General features: G+C 49.9%; 1 long non-coding RNA gene across 1 annotated transcript; it reads right to left on the reverse strand.

Annotated features, from left to right (window-relative positions):
• Positions 1–2,854: 2,854 nt before the first annotated feature.
• Positions 2,855–10,069, reverse strand: LOC144367564 (uncharacterized). Its single transcript, XR_013427079.1, has 2 exons — positions 9,984–10,069; positions 2,855–4,662 (listed from the first exon to the last, which is right to left on the reverse strand). It is a non-coding gene; the product is annotated as an uncharacterized LOC144367564 (long non-coding RNA).
• Between the last annotated feature and the right edge of the window lie 8,302 nt (positions 10,070–18,371).

Below are 18,371 nucleotides of genomic sequence, written 5' to 3' on the forward strand. Positions count from 1 at the left end.
CTTGACTGTGATGGTGTTAAGTACTGGAGGCTTCTATCAAAACTCAGAGTACTATAATACATGGTACGCATGTATTATACTAATACACTACAAAGGCGAATTTTACTGGATGCAAACTTACCTCTGTAACCCACCACACACGCATGTGGACGCACACACCATGAGGGGTCATGGTGGACATCTCTCTTTCTCTAAGTCCAAAGTCATCAGCACATCTCGTTGCTTTTATCTTGCTTTCAAAATGTGTCCAAATCTATCCATGTCTCCCTTCCTTGGCCCCCCTCCTCCCTATCTGATATTTTAGTCTTTTTTTTTTTTTTTTTTTTTTTGCTGTTGTGACCAAAAGACCCACAAGAACAATTTTATAGAGGAAATATTTGTTTTGGTGTTCACAGTTTCTGAGTTCTCAGTCCATAGATGGCTGACCCCATTCCTCAGGGCCTGGAATGAGGCAGAACATCATGGTGGAAGTGTATGGTGGAGGAAAGAAGCTGGAATCATGGTACCAGGAAGCAGAGACAGAGATTCCACTGCAAGATACAAGACGTCAAACCCAGGGGCACGTCCCCAGGGACCCAACCTCCTCCAGCCACACCCCACTGGCCTGCAGTCACCACCCAGGTAACCCATATCAAAAGATTAATACACTGACTGGGTTTAAGCTCTCATAACCCAATCATTTCACCTCTAAACCTTCTTGCGTTGTCTCACACGTGAGCTTTTAAGGGACACCTCACATCTAAACCATAACACCTAGGTTTCTGGAATGGTCCCCAGACTGAGCTCCTTACTTCTGCTTTTGCCCCACAGTAGATGGTCTGTGATTTATGATGATCTGACTTGAATAGTGAGAAAATGACACATATCCAGCAGAATTTTGATCTACTAAGTCAAAACTTAGTAACTTCACGTACCATCCATGGGTGGTGACAGCGGAAGCCCTGCAAAGACAAGGAGAAGTAACCCCACACTCTGCAATGTAATGTGCAAAAAATATTCTGAGTTTATTAGGGGTCAGACCTTTATCTTATTCACCTTGGTACTGTCACTATCTGGGAAGAAGGCCGAGCACAGTAGCAAATGTTACTCAACATTTCACTAGTTAATGGTAATAACTATGATATGTCTCATCAATCTAATGGATAATTAGATGCACGTCTATGGTTTTTCTAATTGATCACTGGATTAAACTTTTTTTTTGTACCAGGAATTGAACCCAGGGGCACTTAACTACTAAGCCACATCCCCAGCCCTTTTTTATATTTTATTTAGAAACAGGGTCTTGCTGAGTTGCTTATGGCCTTGCTAAATTGCTGAGGCTGTGTTTGAACTCACAATCCTCCTGCCTCAGCCTCTCAAGCTGCTGGGATCACAAGCATATCCCACCATGCCTGGCTTAGATGAATCTTTCATTAGGGGAAATCCATTCTTTCCTAAGACCTTCCCACTCCATCTGTGAATTATCCAAGTATCCAGGTTTCCATCATTCTAGAGAATAGGAAACTCCCATCACTACTTCAGGTAGTTCTGTTGCTCTGGTCAGCATCAAGCTGATGGTCACTGGTCCCTGTGCTCTAACGGACCATCCCAGTGATCTGGTGATGCCCTTGTTCATCTAGCTTATGGCCAGTCCTGCCTGCTGTCTTTCATGTGGAATCTGAGGCTTGTTGATCAATCAAATAGAGAAACTGTTAAAGAAAAAGGGGTTTTACTTGGGGTCTTAGGAATTGCCATTTAGGGGACAGGGACTCAGAGAGCTCTGAATCATGTTCCAAGGAAGGAAGGAAGTTCATCTGGGCTATTGAATATTGAGAAGAAACAGGGGCTAGAGACCCACGGAAGATAAAGGAAAGAATGTATGAACAGACAGACTCATCCGCAAAGCAGGAGCCCAGGAACCTCTTAATATGTACCTGGTGCTTTTGGGTGTTACCAGGGGCCTGAATCTGGATGTCCCAAAAGACCAGATTTGGCCACCAGCCACCTAGAGAGTCCACTCACAGACATGAATGGTGGTGAAGCAAGAAAGGAATTCATTCAGTGTGGCCAAGCTGGGGAGAAACAGAGGGACCAGCGTTCTAAGCCCTGTACTGAGGAGAGCCTCAGGGTTACAGAGGAGAAGGACAGAAGCCGGAGCAAGGAGGGGACAGTCAAGCAGTCTTGCTCCACTGTGGTCTGGCTGATGGCCTCATGCCTAGATCAGGGAGGTCCTGCCTGTGATGGAGAGATGGTTGCTCCCACCTGGGGGCCACAGTGGTTCCAATCACCAGGTGATCTGCCTGCAAGCCTTGGTGTCCTGGAATCTTAAAAATATCTCCCTTACTTTATCATGGTGACCTCAGTCTTGCAGCAGGAAGATAGAGGGTTGGTAAATTCAGGGCTAATCAGCCTTGTATTACCAGCGTTTAGACAGACACTCAATATGTCTATGTGCAGAGTCGAGCAGGAATCTGGTCAAAGGAGCCAGGTGGAATATGAAGGCAGAGATGCCAAGCTCTCTTGGTTACCCACTGGCCATCTGCAGGCCCAAGGGAAGAGTCAGTGCTTTACTAAAGCAGTCTTCAGGTCCCTGCATCATAAGTGTAACTGGGATCGTGGATGTCAGGTGGATTCTTCTTCTTCTTCTTCTTCTTCTTCTTCTTCTTCTTCTTCTTCTTCTTTTTTTTTGAGAGAGAGAACTTTTTAATATTATCAGTGGACACAACATCTTTATTTTATTTTTTATGTGCTGCTGAGGATCGAACCCAGTGCCCCGCGCATGCCAGGCGAGCGCAGTACCACTTGAGCCACATCCCCAGTCCTGTCAGGTGGGTTCTTTATCTTGAGTTCCAAGAATGAAATCCACAGGTACAGGTGAGAGCAAAGTGAAAATCTTTATTAGAGTAATAAAAAGAAAGCAGAGCTCGTGAAGAGGGAGGGGTTTTTTATGGGCTTGATTTGTCCCTGCAGGTGATTATAGTAGAATGACATGTAAATATAGGATTCAGAAAGGGGGCCAATCAACTCTCTTTGTTCTGTCTTCTTCAGCAAATCCAGAGGAAAGTGACTTATACGGCTCTATTAGCACAAGAGGTGGGGGTGGTGAGAGTCTGTTGGCACAAGAGAAAGTGCCCTTTGCAGTTGGTCCAGTCTAGGGCCTGCTCAAGAACCGTTTTGTGGCAGGGACCATCTGGGGTCAGAAACTTGATTTCCCCATCCTCTCTTTCTCCTTGCCTTCTCGGAGACCCTTCTCCTGGCTGCTTGTGGGTGTCTGTCTCATGGGTACAATGGAGTTGTCCAGTTGGGTCTCCAGATGCCTGCAGCCCAAGGGTGGAGGGGAGCAAGGCTCACACCCAGGCCACAGCAGAGGGTGCCTCAGTCCTCCGACTCCACTTTGAGAAGCTCTTTCAATGTCGCTTTCATCATAATTCCCTTTTATTTTCATGTTAGAGGTCCTCAAGTTCTCCCTCACAGGCCCAATTACTGTTTTCCAGAGCACAAAACCTTGTGGCCTCGGTCTTTGGGTTTGCTTAGGGTTAACACATCCTGTTAGGACTATTCTAAGTCAGAAGAGCAATTCTAGTGACATCAAACCTCACCAAACTCTACTTCGATGACTGACCTCCTACCTCTATTGAAGTTCTTTTTACTATTTGGGTTTACTCCCATTTCTTGTTTTCTCCTGTTGGTGGATTTGCATTCAATTCTCCCAGTTGCTGTGGGTTTTGCATGAGTGAGTACATACAGCATTCAAATCCCCTGGTGACATGGGTTCCAGGAAATGTGCTGCTGTTTTCTTGTGCAGGCTTGGAGTCCACATCAGGACAAATAGTCTTGAGATAGCAGCTTACTGTACATACCAGGAAGTTGTGGCCGTCTCATGGGGAACTCATAAAGCCTTGATGACAGATTCCTTTAGAGTTGCTCTCTGGCCCTAATTTGCTCAAGACATCACTCAGATTTGCATATCCATGTTTTTCTTAAGTCAATGAAGGAACAGGAAAGACATGACCACTGGCTCAGAGAATTCAGAATACATAATATAGAGACCATCAGGAAAGTTTAAATTAATTTGCTTAATAAAAGCAAAAGTAGCTTCTTCACACAGAGGAAGGGAAATACACTACGTTCTAAAAACAGAATTCATTTGCATGTCTGTGGACAAGAATAATTTGCATTTCTGTCAGCTATGGGCAATTTACAGAGTACAAAATAGGTCAAAGACAGGGATTCCTATAGAATCAGAAAACCTGGAAGGGTGTGTGAGATATCAGATGTATATTGAAGATACCCAGTACTCTTTGGTCTACTTTAAAGTCTCACAAGTTTCCCTTACAAAATAAAGTTTATCAAAGTTAATTGATAGCTTTCTCCCTTTCTGCCGGCAAGTATTCTATCACTGAGCTATGCCCCCAATCCTACTAACTTTTCATTTTTATGTTCCCCTCTCCAAACTGCCTCCCCCCATCTCCTGGTTGATTGTCTTCTGTTAAGGAAAGCAGTTATTAAAAGCACTGCCAAGAGCAAGAAATTTACTAGAGTGCAACATGACAATAGTCCTTCTTCATTTGTTACCTGGAATTCCTCTGAAGTGGCACCCCCTTTCTCCACAGAAGAGTCTTAACTGAGCTTCTCCAGAAATCTTCACCATGGCTGATTTTAGGACTAACAGCAAAAGAGTTTCTGCAAAAGAGTTCAATGTAGATAAACTTCCTATTTTCATGTCACCCTATCTTACTTGGCCACTGGCTGGGAAGATACCAGCTCTCCAGGAGCTGGACACCCCCTTACTAGTGTCTCACAAACTATACAGTATAGTAGTTTGTAGAAATGTGCAAACAAGGCCTCTGGCCTTGAGCTGGGCTTCACAGAGATGTCTACATTTTTAAGAGAAGTTACCAATTGGGCTCCATGGTAACAGCTGCAGGAGAAGGAAAGAAAGGGGAGAAGAGGCTCTCCCCTTCTCAGGTGCTGTCCTTGAAAGGTTAACTTGCCCAGAATAGTGAAAGAAAAAGCTGCTTTTATGTGAACTTCTACAGACTGTGAACTTCTGAGCCCCTCCCCTTACATGCAGGGTATAAAACTCTGAAACTACCTGAACTTGGAGTTCAAGGGGTTGATTGATTACAGCAAAAGCTGTGCCCTCTGAACCTGGCTGCAGCCAAATAAAACTGTTTCCTGTTACCTTTGGTGCCCTGCCCTGTCTGTTCCTACAACACTTCTATAAAGAGAAAAATGTCCTTGCCATTTAATTATCCTTAAAATAACAAGTTATTTCCTTAACATGCTCCAAAAATGACAAATAAGATCTTCCTGTTGTTGTTCCATTGTGAGCTCTGAGTTCATATTTATCTGATATACTTCAATCACTTGAAGTTGTTGCTCATAGCGATGCCCAAAGTGTCCTCTCCAGTTGGCTCCTGAGAGGGACCATTCATTTCACAGATGAGGGGCTGAAGCTCAGAGTATAGGGGTTACTAACAAAGCGGATCAGCCTGGGAGGACACAAGGTCAGGCTTCAAACCCAGGTGTGTCCAGCAGCGTGCGGTCATGTCACAGTAGCCACATATTATTATTTGAACAATGAGAATTGTATAAAAAGAAGTATCAGCTAAGTCTAAAGTTCTGCAGGGTATCTGAAAGGAAAAGGTTTTAAACTACGAGGAGGAGTTTAAACTGCAGGAAGAAGCTGTCACCCGAAGGCTAAGGGAACAAAGGGAAGAGCTTGGAATTGTTAAAATTTAGAGTCACACCAGGGGCCTGTGTGGAGCAGAAGCTCAGAGGCCTGAGAAGGCGCTGCTCAGTTGGTGCTGGGGAGCTTGGGTCTGGGGGGTCTTGCTGCCTGAGATGAGGCAGGATCAAACTTCCTCGGGAAGTGTTGAGAAAACCTGCTGCTACGGGAGGGAAACGGGCTGTTAAGGGTGACGTGCTCTGGGAACATCATGGTGCCCGGAACCTCACTGCAAGGGCACTAGAAGCCCACCGGAAGTTCATTGGAAGCTCAGCAGAAGTTTGTGGGAAGGCTTTCGGAAATGCACAGGAAGGAGCTATTCTCTTCTTCCCCTGCAGTTCCAAACCTGCCCTAGCGCCCCCTGTAGGCAGAGCCTGCTTGCAGCGCTGACGTGAGGTTTGCAGGTGGGCCTGAGAGATCTGCCGCCCAGTGTAGACCGTGGCTTTGGAGATGAGAAGCAAGAACTGGCTCATCGGGGCAGCCGGCCTCTCAGTCAAGGGTGGAGGCCTTGTGAAGCAGCAAGTGCATGATGCATGGGGGTGCAGCAGTCTTGGGGACTAGACCAGAGCCCACATTCCCTGGGCCTTTTCTGCACCTGTCCCTGAAGTGGCTGGGGGCGGGGGGGGGGGGCGAGTTAGGGGGCAGGAAGAAGGAATACCTTGCAAAACATTGGCTATTTCAGAGTTGACACTTCCTGGTATGGAGGCCCAGCCCTGGATGCGTTTGTTCCCTTAGTGACCAACAAGAATCCATGAGCTCCTGCTTCTTAAATAAGGTTGGCCAAAGGAGGACTATCACCTGCAGCGCCCACCCCGAGGGTGTGCCTCAGTGGCAGAGCACTTACCGAGCAGGTGTGAGGCCTTGGGTTCAGCACTGAAAATAGTAAAAGAGAGAGGTGGGCCAGTTCCCCTGGCGCCACGTTGGTCTCCCTCCAGTTTAGATCACAGTAGCACTTCTCAACATAGGGGTCAAAAATCCAAAAATACCAAACAAAAAGTGTGGGTAGAGGCCGGGCCTGCCTGGCATGGGGGAGGCACTGGGTTCGATTCTCAGCACCACATAGAAATAAATAAATAAAATAATAAAAGTTCATCCACAAGTATAATATATAGACAGTGGGTAGAGTTGGGCCAGAAGCCCACTGTTACTACTCATTGAAGAGCTAAAAAAATGCATAATCTGTGTTTAGAATGTGCTTAGAGTAATTCAACAGTAATTTAAAAATGATCTTTTTAAAAAAATTTTGTAGTTGTGGGTGGACAGAATGCATTTATATTATTTGTTTATTTTTATGTGGTGCTGAGGATGGAACCCAGTGCCTCATGCATGCTAAGCAAACACTCTACCACTGAGCTACAGCCCCAGCCCTTAAAATGATCTTTTCCCCCACTAAAATTGGCTTTCTTGAAGTACGATTTGCATGCAATACATGGTACCTATTTTGATTGTACATCTTGGTGCATCTTGACTCATTTCTATATCCCTGTGACCACATTACATGAAGGTGCAGAGCATTTTAGTTATCTCCAAATCTCCCTGGTGCCCCTTCTAGTCAATTTGCTAGCCCACTTCCCAGTTTCCAGGAAATCGTTGATCTGCTCTGTCTTTTCTGTAGTTTCATATAAGAGGAACCGTGCAGGGCTGGGGATGTGGCTCAAGCGGTAGCGCGCTCGCCTGGCATACCTGTGGTCCAGGTTCGATCCTCAGCACCACATATAAACAAAGATGTTGTACTTGCTGATAACTAAACAATAAATATTAAAAAACTCTCTCTCTCTCTCTACCTCTCTCTCTTTTTTTTTTTAAAAAAAAAAGAGGAACCATGCAGTATGTAGTCCTTGGTGCCTAGCTTCTTTCACTCCACCTTGTTCCCTGTGAGATCCTGCAGGCTGTTGGGAATGTCAGTGGTTCCTTGTTATTGCTCAGTAGTATTCTGTCATGTGGGAGTGCCCCGATTCACACACCCACTCTCCATGGTGGGCATTTGGGTTGTTCCAGTTTGGGGCTATTACGAATGAAGCTGCGTAAGGACCTCTGTGTGTGTTTTCTGTGGACACATACCCTGCTTGTTCCTGGGTAAACATGTTGAAGTGGAGTGGCTGGGACACAGGCAGGTGATATTCAGCCTGCCTGTGGCAGCCACCCCATTTTAATCCACACCCACAGTGTCATCCTAAGCCGCTCCCCCAACTCCGGGGTCACCTTGCAGCAGAGGGAGGGAGTGTCCCATGGACCTGAGCTGAGGGGGGACTCCTAGGAGCATCGTCTGCCAAGGAACAGGGACTGAACAAGGGCCTGGGTCCCTCTGGAGGAGGCGCTACCTGGCCAGGCTGGACTCCCTGGGTGGAGCCTCACATCACATCCTCTGTATTCCTCCTGTGTCTCCAGAGCTGGGGAGGCTGTGGCCTGGTTTGCTCAGGACAGTCTTGTCCTGTGTGCTTCCCTTCAAGAGTGACCCCAAAGTGGAATGATGATGTAGTTGTGGTGCACAGCCAACCTACAGTCCCCATGAAGCTCACAGGGTTTTTGGTCTCAGCATCCTGTGTGGTTGCCATGGCCACCAGAAACAGGGCCTGCTCTGCCAGCTCCCCTTCCCTGCTGGTGACTGCAGGGTCAGGCCTTCCAACTGTGTCCTGGGGGCAGGGACAAGATAGCCCTTTCTAGAGCCCAGCTGCTCTTGTAGGGAAGGACACGTTTGGGGACTTGCACCCTCTTGTCACAGTGTAACAAACTCCCAGTGCCTGGTGGGAGGAGGCAGTTGGGCCATGAGGCTGTGGGGAGGAACGCCTTCTTGGGGTGACCATCTGCTGAGCCTCTACCTCCTGTACCACCGTCCACCCTGGAATGCCTTCGCACCCCAGGGTGGGGTTTGTCCTCCCAGGGCAGAGGGAGAGGATGATGAGTGAGCAGTGGACTTGGCACTGCTGGAAGCTCTGCCCTTCCAAGGGGCAGGCACCCTGGACAGCCGCTTAGTTAAGCCTGGGAGAAAACTCTGATCCCCCTCTACTAGGGAAAAGAGGGGATGCTGTAGACACACTTGCTCCTTTCCTATGAGCTCTCTTTACCAAGGAGTCTGCTCTTGTTCTCCTTCCCCCTCTCCCCCCGACCTGGCCCTGCCCTCATGCCCTCTACCTGCCCCCCAGGAAGGGCTGCATCCAGAGGGGCCTTGCCAGTCCTTCCAGGCCTCAGAGTCCCGAGTGTAGGTTTCTGGCCCTTCAGAGTCTCTCTGTCTTGCCTAATAACGTCCCACACTGTTTTGCTAAAGCTCTCTTGTCTCTTCACTCCTAGAATGTAACGGGTCCACTTCAGGCTTTGCACATAACCCCGCTGCTTTGCCACCAAGGCTCATTTTAAAACTGACTTTGCAGGGCACCGGGCACCATGGTGCAGGCCTGTAATCCCAGCAGCTCAGGAGGCTGAGGCAGGAGGATTGCAAGTTCAAGACCAGCCTCAGCAACATATTGAGGCCCTAAGCAACTTAACAAGACCTTGTCTCAAAATAAAAAAATATAAAGGGGTGGGGATGAGGCTCAGTGGTAAAGCACTCCTGGGTTCAATCCCCTTTACCAAAAAATAAGGGACATTTTTTTTTCTTCCTCTCCTCCCTCTCCCACTCCCTTATATGAGAGAAACAAGATGAACTTTCTTCCTACCTCAGGTTCAGTCACCTGACCTTCAGCTCATGGGCCACAGGCGGGAAGGAGCCCAGACTTCAGGGCTGGCACCAGGGGGTTCAAGAGAGGTCTCTTAAGATTACAAATGAATTTGACTTCCGGAAGGGCGAGGCTGGAATAGAGCCTCTGTATTCCCTCTGTAAAGGTCGCAGTGAGAATCCCAGCCTCTGGGACAGGAGTCACCTGTGTTTCTCCTTTGCTAGCAGAGCAATAAAATTTCTTTTTCTGACCGCCCCTCCAATTTTTTTCCAATGCTGGGGATTAAACCCAGGGCCTCACACATACTAGGCAATTGCTCTACCAATGAGCTAAACCCACAATCCTAAAATTTGTTTTTCCTCTTTTTTCAAAACTTCATTATTGGATCGGCACTGGGGACAGGACCAAGATTTCTGTATCAATAATGGCCTCCTTCCAGAAGCCAGTGAAGAGAGGGTGGTAGACGCGGGGGGTGGGGACGGCTCTGTTCTTCTGTATTTCTGCTTAACATGTTCTATCAGCTGGCAACCTCCCCTTCACGAGCTGGGGACACCTGGGAGATCTCCAAGACACCAGTACCCCCGCCTCCCACAAGGCTCTTCTCCAAATGACCAACAGACCTGGGCTTCTGTGCTGCACAGCCCCATCGAGGATGCCGGTCCAGGCTGTGTGTGTACCTCTGTGTGTCTGTGTGTCTCTGAGTGTGTGGGTTCCTCAGACCCCACCCACATTCCCCAGCGGAAGGCAGCACAAACACAGCTCAGCCTGCTTCAGGGGCTGCCCCCACGCCTTCCCCTTCTGCCAATAGTGGGTTCCAGGAAGGATCCTGAGAGCAAGAGTCTTGGAAGGATTTTCCCTGTCTGACCTTGACACAGTACAAACAGGGCCCCCTTTGTCTTACTTTTCTCTCCTTCCATGGGTGGTGTTTGTGGAGGAATTAGAAGATTGGCAGCTCTGCTCCCCGCCCCCACCCTACTGCCACGGACCAGGAGGGTCCTCCTGGTGCAGGTGTCAGGGGTGTAGGGTGTGATGGTTGGGTGCCGTGGGTCAGCACTGCCTCCAATGGCCCCAGCCCCCACTTTGCACAGGAGTGGGCACTGGGTACCTCTGAAGGACATGCCCGCTGGTTGCACTGTCTGTGCACCCTGGGTGGCTTCCTTCAGGGCCCAGGATGAGTGATATGTTCGGGAACAGGTCGGGTGGAGCTGCCTGATTCACTGTTGTGCAAGAGGAGACAAATCATGGCTGACACCCAGATGCTCCTCCAGGGTTGAGCAAGAACACGGATAAGGAAGTGGTTACAGTTTATTCAGATGTTCTGGAAGGCCTACAGGATGACTTCTGTACAGAGGCAGGGGCTGTCCCTCCACCCCCTCCCCCAGCATCGGGATGTTTTGCCAGGAGGAGAAGCAGGAGCGGAGGAGCCAAGCATGGGATACACAGTTCCGGCCTCAGCCAGGACTACAGGGCTCAGGCTGCTTCAACCTCATCTCCGAACTTGAAGTGAGTTGGTGAGAAGGAATTCACAGGGACAAGTGGGCTCTGCCCATGGCACGGTGTGTGGTTGGGCCTGAGTTGCCCCAGGCTCTGTGGGTGCTGAAATAGGTGGACCCTTGCAATGTATGCACTCTCAGGAGAGGACATCCCCCCAGCAGTGGGGCAGGGCTGATATCTGAACAAGAGGTGGCAGAAGGTCCATAGAATTTGAGTTTAAGTCCTATAACTCACCAGGTAAGTTACTTCAACTCTCTGAGCCTTGGCTTCCACATCTGTAAAAATTAGAAATTAATAGAGTGTTTGGATGATCAAATCACAAACACTTGTGCAAGCACTTTCCATAATGTCTAGTCCAAAATTGGTACATGGTGAATGATAGGTGTTCTTCCATCCATCCTTCTATCCTTCTATCCATCTACACATCCATCTATCCATCCATCCATCCACACACACATCCATCCATCCATCCACACACTCATCCATCCATCCATCCATCCATCCATCCATCCACACACTCATCCATCCATCCATCCATCCACCCATCCATTTATTTCTTCATTCCAGGAAAGTGATCCAAATCACAGGAGACTCCCCACAAATACCCAAAACACTTGAGCAGAAATGACTTCTGGATGGGGGGCAGTACTTGGGAAGCCTCCCTTTCATGGCAGAATTTCTCACTGTTGTCTAAATCTTCTCACCATCCCAGCCCTCTCAGTCCTTAGCCATGTTGTAGGGACATCAGGAAAGTTAGCAGGAAACAGTTTATTTGGCTGCAGCCAGCTTCAGAAGGCACAGCTTTTGCTGTAATCAATTAATCCCCTGAACCCTGAGTTCAGGGAGTTTCAGAGTTTTATACCCAGCATGTAAAGGGAGGGGCTCAGAAGTTCCCAGTCTGCGGAAGTTCACATAAAAGCATCTTTTTTCTCTCACTGTTCTGGAAGGTTAACCCTTCAAGGACAGCACCTGAGAAGGGGAGAGCTTCTTCTCCCCTCTTTCCTCCCCCTGCCAGCTGTTACCATGGAGCCCAATTGATAACTTCTCTTAGAAATGTAGACATCTCTGTGAAGCCCAGTCAAAGCCAGAGGCCTTGTTTGCACATTTCTACAAACTACTGTACTGGATAGTTTGTGAGACACTAGTAAGGGGGTGTCCAGCTCCTGGAGTGCTGATTTCTTCCTGGCCAGTGGCCAAGTAAGAGAGGGTGATGTGAAAATAGGAAGTTTATCTACACTGAACTCTTTTGGAGAGACTCTTGCTGACTGTCCTAAAATCAGCCATGGTGAAGATTTCTGGAGAAGCCCAGTTAAGCCCTTTCTGTGGAGAAAGTGGGGGCCACTGCAGCCTCACACTCGACCCTCTGGAAACACCAAGGTCTGTTTTTTTTTTGCCCCCTCTTGTATCTTTCAAGTTGCCCTGGACAATTTTCTTTGTTGACTTTTCCTCTTGTCCTCAGAGCAATTCTCTCCCAAAGCCACTTTCGATGGCTGGAGGCACTAGTTACCCCTGAGACCCTCTCAATGTCTAAAATGCATTTTAAACACTAGGTGTAGATATGTCAAGATGTCAACAATGAGTATCCATGGGTAATGGGGCTTTTATTGTATTAGGGATTGAACCCAGGGGTGCTCTACCCCTCATCTACATACCCAGTCCTTTGTATTTTTATTTATTTTTTTATTTTGATACAGAGTCTTGGTACATTGCTTATAGCCTCACTAAGTTGCTGAGGCTGGTCTTGAGCTTTCAATTCTCCTGCTTCAGCCTCCCAAGTCTCTGGGATCACAGGTGTGAGCTATATATGACTTTTGTGATTTAAAAAATGATATTTCAGATTGACATTTCAAAGAAGTTTCTATTTCAATTTTAATTGCTTCTCCTGTTCCCTACCACAATTTCTTCTCTTATTTTTCCAGCTTTTAAAAAATTTTTTTTTAGTTGTAGATGGACAAATACCTTTATTTTGTTTATTTATTCTTATGTGGTGCTAAGGATTGAACCCAGGGCCCCCCACATGCTAAGCAAGTGCTCTACCACTGAGCCACAACCCCAGCCCCCATTTTGCCAGCTTTTGAAATGTTTTTTAGCCCCACATTGAAGGAGCCTAAAGTGATTGAGTTCAAAGTGGTAGGGTTAGTTCTAGCTTTGTCAAAAACTGAAGATCTCTCAGAGAAAACTCATCTTCTGCAGCACAACCTGTCTCTAGCCACACCTTCTTTCCTGAGGTCAGTGGGTGAGCCCTGGAAATGAGAGGTGTCCCTCCTGTGAACATTGCGTGTGCCTATTAGACCCCTCTTCACCTGATATGCCAAGATGGTGGCCAGAGGAAGGAGGAGCTTGCCATGAAAATGTCAACTGGCTAGGCAAAGACTGGGGCGCATACTTCACAGAGGAAGGCATGGTAGACATCACACAGGGAAAGAAGCCGACGTCGCTGGTTACCAGGGAGATGCCTAATACCAACTGTCAACCAGGAGCAGAGCAAGTGGAGCAGCCTCACGCTGCTGGAGGGGATGCCACATGCACAACCTCCTGGGACAGATGTTTGACAGTCTGTGACAAACGCACGCTCAGCGTTCAGCCACCCTCTCCACTCCTGGATATTTGTCCAGAAGGAAGGAACCCTGTGTCTACCCAAAGGCTCATGTGCATCTGCATGTCATAAAAGCTTTATGACAAAAGCCTCCAACAGCCCAATGTTCATCAACTGGCGAACAAATAAATAAACAAAGTTGTATGTAAAAAAAAATAAATAAACTACTGCACTGCAAACAACATAGAAGAATCTCAAAAACCATGCAGATCAAAGGAAGCCAGACATAAGGGTGCGTTCCAGATTATCTCATTTATTTAAAACTATAGAGAAGGCAAAACCAGATGGTGATGACCAGAAGCAGATGTGGTCTAGAATGAAGGTATGAGGGTGGGGGAGAATGAACACCAGGGAAAATTATTTGGGGTGATGGGACTTTGTATATATAGGCGCATATGTATATGTGTGTGTGTGTGTGTGTGTGTGTGTGTGTGTGTGTATATATACAGCTGGCCTTGAACTTGTGATCCTCCTGCCTCCCCTCCTGAGCCTCTGGTATCATAGATGTGCACCACCAGCCCTGGCTGACTTTCCAAATTTTTTTTGGCCGGGGCCGGGGGAGTACCAGGGATTGAACTCAGGGGCACTCAACCACTGAGCCACATCCCCAGCCCTGTTGCGTATTTTATTTAGAGACAGGGTCTCACTGAGTTAATTGCTTAGCACCTTGCTAATTTGCTGAGGCTGGCTTTAAATTCGTGATCCTCCTGCCTCAGGCTCTCGAGCCACTGAGATTACAGGTGTGCGCCACAGCACCCAGCAGCAAATATGTTCTTATCGTGGTAAAATATACATAATGTACATCCATAAAGTTGATCAGAACCCTAAAGAAGAAAACCAGGAGCAAACACAGCTGAATACTGAACTCTGTAGAGGGTAAGGCGAGTAGGCCCTGGAGTGGGACAAAGTCACAGGGAGAACATGGATGGCTACGACCAATAAAATTAAAACTCAACTGTGCACAACGTAAGATGCAGTACCGGGGTGACTGCATGCCGAGTGCAGAGCTAGGGTGGGACTTGGAGAAGTGCAGGCCAGATGAGTAGGCACATGCTCCGCCTCAGTCTCCCTGCCATTGAATCGCACTTTGAAATGGTGCCGACTGCGGATTTTCTGTTATGTATGTTTTACCACAATAAGAAACGTATATTTGCTAAGCTCTCGCAGCACAGGAATTGACGCAGGAAATGCCAGAGAGACTGGGGACCAGGATCTGGAAGAGAAGGAGCTCAGATAAAATACTCATGACCCAGGCCTGCTATCCCATCTACTTGGGAGCCTGAGGCAGGAGGGTCACAAGCTCATGGCCAGCCTGGGCGATTCAGGGAGACCTTGTTTCAAGAAAGAAATAAAAGGGGCAATGGGGATTGCTAAGGGCTTTCTGCAGTGGCAGAGAACTTGCTTAACACAAAGAAGGCCCTGGGTTCCATTCCCAGTGCTGGAAAAAGGTTTCCTGCCTCAGGCTTGAGGAAGCCTGGAGGCTTTGGCCTACTCTTCCCTCCGACCTGCTATCCCCACCTCCCTGCCAGCCCCCTGCTCCTCACCCTGCCCCGCTGCAGTCTGCTGAGGGTTTAGGGGCTTAGCAAGCTGGCAGCTCCGCAAAGTGCCTCACCCTCCCTTCCTGTCCTTCCCCAGCATCACAGCCTCCATCAGGAGTTTCACCCAGGCTTTGGGCAGGAGGGCAGGGCTGCCCACCATCAGGCAACCTCTCAGGGCTTCAGGATACCCTGGATAGAAAGTTCCTGGATTCCTGCAAGAATTCCTGCCAAGGGTGGTGCTCTCACATGAGGAGGATGTGGCCAAGTGGCACCTGGGTAGAAGCAGGCAGGCTGAGGGGCTCAGACCATGCAGTGCAGGTTAGAGAGGGAATGGGCCCCAGCATGACCCCGGTAGGCGAGGCCAGAGGGGCAGTGGGTGCGTGAGTTGACCCATCTGGAAATTGAAGCAGGAAGCAGGGATGGGAGGGGTCCTCACAATATAGGGCTCTTCCAGGACTGGCTGCGGGCTTTGGGGATCCCAGTGTGAAGGGGGGGCCCTTTGATGGAACCTTGTGAATTTGGACATGGCAACACTGGAACTTTGAACACAGGACCCTACTTTAAACACAGGCCACTACGCAGCCGCACACACCCATGAAGCCAGCGCTGGAATCTTCCGGTTAAGTCCTCAAAGCTTGTAGAGAACTGTTCCCTGAATGTTCCCGCCCACCTGTGTGGGCCTCAGGACCCCTCACTGCTGGCAGCTTCTCCCCAGAGCCTCACTGAAGTCTCGCCCCCTTCCGGGGTTCCTGACGGAGGAAGTCCTGTGTCTAGCGCTGCTGGAGCCCAGGCTGTTCCTGGGCCTGGCTCTCCTCTCTGGTCTTGCCCCCAGCGCCCAAGGTGAGCCCTGTCCTGGCCAGTGGGCAGCCCTGGCCTCCCACCGTCTGGTCTCAGGCACAGGGCCGATTGGGAAGTGGGAACCTGTCTTGAGTCGCAGCAGGGGACCCCAGTGCTCTTCCTCTGTGCCACCTTCTGCTCGCCTTTCTCGGAGATGCAGGGCCCACGCGGCGGCTCCTGCTTCCCCATCAGGGGCCAAGAGCAGGGGGCAAACCAGGGCATCCGGGTCTTCGTGTGCACCCTGGGCCTCATCAAGGGGTGAGTAGGGCTCTGGCTCCTGGGCCTCCCCACAACACGCCTGTGCTCTGGGCGGGAGTCATGCACCTGACTTTGAGACACGGCCGGCTTTCCGGGCCTGACAGTGTGCCCCTGCGAGAAGGGGAAGGCTGAAAGGCCCAGGCGTGGGTGGAGGGGGCATCTGTGCTCAGTGAGTGGGGAAAAGGGCTTCCAGGTTCCAATCACTGGGCTCCAAAGGGCCTTTGCTCCCCGGGGTCTGGTAGCCTTAGGGTTACTTGGTCATGAGCACAGATTGAAAAGACCCATGGAAAACCGCAATTCTCTCCTGCCACTGGTCCTTTTCGACATCCAGAAAAGGCCAGGGCTTGGCTCTTCCCACCAATTTGAGCCTCCCAAAGTGCTCTGGGTATCTTGGGTCAGGGTTGCCACATTTAGTAAATGAAAGTGAGGTCTACTCAGCTCAAATGAATTTCAGATAATCGATAAATTGTCATTATTTTAGTAGGTACTGGGGATTAAATCTAGGGTGCTCTCCCGCTGAGCTACATCCTCAGGCCATTTATTTATTGGTTCTGGGGATTGAACTTAGTGCCTTGAGCATGATAAGCAAGTGCTCTACCACCTGAACTACTTCCCCAGCTCTCTTATTTTGAGACAGGATCTCACCAAGTTCCCCAGGCTGACCTGGAACTTGTGAGCCTCCTGCCTCAGCCCCCCAAATGGCTGGGATTATGGGCATGTGCCACTGTGCCTTTTGACAATCATTTTCTAGTATAAGTGTGTCCTGTGCAGCATTTGGGATATATTTGCCCCCATAAAAATTCAATGATTGCACAGAGCCTAGTAGTGCACACCTATACCCCCAGAACCTCGGGATGCTGAGGGAGGAGGATGGCAAGTTCAAGATCAGCCTGGGCAATTTAGCCAGACTGTCTCAAAAAGGCCTGCATTTTACCTGGCAGTTTTACTTGGAATAACCTTTCACCTCCCTGTTTATATGAACACCATCAGGCAGAGCCTGGCCTGATTTGCTGGTCTCTGATCCTGAAAATAACCGGCCTAGCTTGGGTCAAGGTCCACCTCTGGTCTACTCTGTCTAAGGAGGGATCTCAAGGTGGCGACTGCGCCTGACTTTGGGTAGTTTGGGGAGGAGGCTCCCAGGAGGGGAAGTTGTGAGCTGGGCAGATCCTGCAAAAGATGCAACCCCAGGCTCAGGATGAGGCCGGCAGTAGGAGAGGTGCCCCACAGGTCGCAGTTGCTCCACAAGGACATGCAGGGATAGACTCAGAGGCGTGAGGGCTCTAGGACCGCAGGGGTTGCACAACCTCTTGGGACCAGATTCCCTGGGGACCTAGGGAAATGGGCGTATTCCAAGAGGCGGAGGCCCGAAGCAGCAGCCTGGGGGAGGACAGACTGACCCTTGCTAAGCAGAGCACCGCATCTGCCCGGGAGACAAGCGGTGAATTCAGACCGTGGGGAGAGCCCAGCCAGCAAGGGAATAAACTGGCTGTCCTCGAGGGCTGGGCAGGCTACAAGTCCAGCTGTGTGTGGGGGTGCTAACTCGGTCTCCCACCAGCATCCAGACGCTGCTCGCAGCGCATTGGAGCCCTGGCCCCCCAACGCCCCGTGGCAGTGCGGTGGGACTCTTGCTGCCGGCAGGCGAGCACATGACTGTCGTAGAGCGCAGCGCGCGCGTCTGCGTCCGACACCTGCGCTGAACCACCAGCAGGGGGTGCCAGGTCACCTTCGGGCGCCCTGGGGGCCGGAAGTTCCGCGCCCACCCTCCCGCTCCCGGCCAGCAGCTCCTGTCCGCCAAAGACCAGTGCTGGTTCCTCTGTCTCTCCGGAGCCTGTCTCCCAGAGTAGCCGTCCACCCAGGGGCCCACTGCGGTCCCAGAGGAGCCGACCTCCAGCGTGGACCAGGGCTGCGGAGCAGGTTCTACACCCCACCTGGCGCCGCCGCCTGGGGCCCCTGTGTGCTCACCTGATAGGGCTGGGAGATCTGAGGACCCCAGGCCGGAGGCATCGAGGCCAGGGCGACCCTGAATCCTCGTGTTGAACAGTTTTTGCACCTACCTGAGCCCGTGTGGCCCTCGTCACCACAGAGTTTTGGCCCTATACCGGCGCACGGCTTCTAGGTCTGCGCAGTCGGACCCGAGTTCCCCGAGAACACACGCAGCACCCAGCCGGAGCCTGTCTCAATGCAGGGTCTGGCACGCAGGGCGCTCTGAGTGTTAGCTGTGGGCACCATGAAGGAATTCCCTTGAAAGTCCTCGAAAAGGGGTTGGGGATGTGGCTCAAGCGGTA

This window comes from Ictidomys tridecemlineatus, chromosome 10 (assembly GCF_052094955.1).
Source record: "Ictidomys tridecemlineatus isolate mIctTri1 chromosome 10, mIctTri1.hap1, whole genome shotgun sequence".
Taxonomy (NCBI): domain Eukaryota; kingdom Metazoa; phylum Chordata; class Mammalia; order Rodentia; family Sciuridae; genus Ictidomys; species Ictidomys tridecemlineatus.